Raw genomic sequence first — 1,167 nt, 5'->3', positions numbered from 1 at the left:
CACGTTTCATTTCTATTATTGTTATATCATTTTATTTATTCTATATTTGCTGTTTTTTGCTCTATATTTGAAAATTTTTTCCATTTGTCATTTACTGTCCTTTCTAATTTTCCCTTTTTAATTTTTTTTTTTTTCTACTTTCTTTGATCATTTTCTCATTTCTTGTTCTATGTCGTCCTGTCTCTTTCCTGTTAGGTCTTGTTTCATTTTCTCTCTCTGCATTATGTCTTTGTGCTTGCTAGCTCTACCTGTTATCTTATCTCTTTCCCTCTGTGTACTGTATTTCTTTTTTGTCATGAATTTTTCTCTGCATCCTATTTCTTCTCTCTGTTCCCTGCCTTTTTCTCACTGTTGTCTCATTTGCTCTGCTTGCTCTTTCTGTCTCTTCTTATCTCTCTCGGCATTTTGTCTCTCTTGGTCCACATTTTTCTCTTTATCATTATCTTGTCTCTTGGCCATTGTTTTGTCTCTTGGCCATTGTCCTGTCTCTTGGCCATTGTCCAGTCTCTCTTGGCCATTGTCCAGTCTCTCTTGGCCATTGTCTTGTCTCTCTTGGCCATTGTCCTGTCTCTCTTGGCCATTGTCTTGTCTCTCTTGGCCATTGTCTTGTCTCTCTTGGCCATTGTCTTGTCTCTCTTGGCCATTGTCTTGTCTCTCTTAGCCATTGTCCTGTCTCTCTTGGCCATTGTCTTGTCTCTTTTGTGCTTGTATTTTTTTTTGCTTGTCTTTCCCCCTTTGTGTTGGTCTTGTCTTCGGCACGCTTCTTTTCTTCTCTTTTTGCTCATTTTCTTACTGTTGTGCTCGTCTAATCTTTTTTGTAGTTCCCTCTTCCCCTTGTCTTCCTTTTGCAAGTTTTCTTCTCCCCTTTCACTAGACTCTCCTCTTGTACTTGTTTTCCTTTGTGCTCATCTCCCCCCCCCTTCTTGCAAGTCTTTCCTTATCTTGCATGTCTTGCATATCTTCCTCCCTGTTGCATATCTTCCTCCCTGTTGCATATCTTCCTCCCTGTTGCATATCTTCCTCCCTGTTGCATATCTTCCTCCCTGTTGCATATATTCCTCCCTGTTGCATATCTTCCTCCCTGTTGCATATCTCCCTCCCTGTTGCATATCTTCCTCCCTGTTGCATATCTTCCCCCTTGTTGGATGTCTTCCCCCCTCCCCCCCT

At 41.1% G+C, this 1,167-nt stretch overlaps 1 protein-coding gene across 1 annotated transcript in view; it reads left to right on the top strand.

Annotated features, from left to right (window-relative positions):
* The window catches only part of LOC119589086 (protein tyrosine phosphatase type IVA 2-like), a gene marked incomplete at its 3' end in the record, with an annotated part of 23,919 nt that overhangs the window by 17,323 nt on the left and 5,429 nt on the right, over positions 1-1,167 (top strand).

The sequence above is a fragment of the Penaeus monodon genome, chromosome 25 (genome assembly GCF_015228065.2).
Source record: "Penaeus monodon isolate SGIC_2016 chromosome 25, NSTDA_Pmon_1, whole genome shotgun sequence".
NCBI classification, from domain to species: domain Eukaryota; kingdom Metazoa; phylum Arthropoda; class Malacostraca; order Decapoda; family Penaeidae; genus Penaeus; species Penaeus monodon.
The sequence above is the reverse complement of the archived record's forward strand: the minus strand, read 5'-3'. Positions and strand labels throughout refer to the sequence as shown.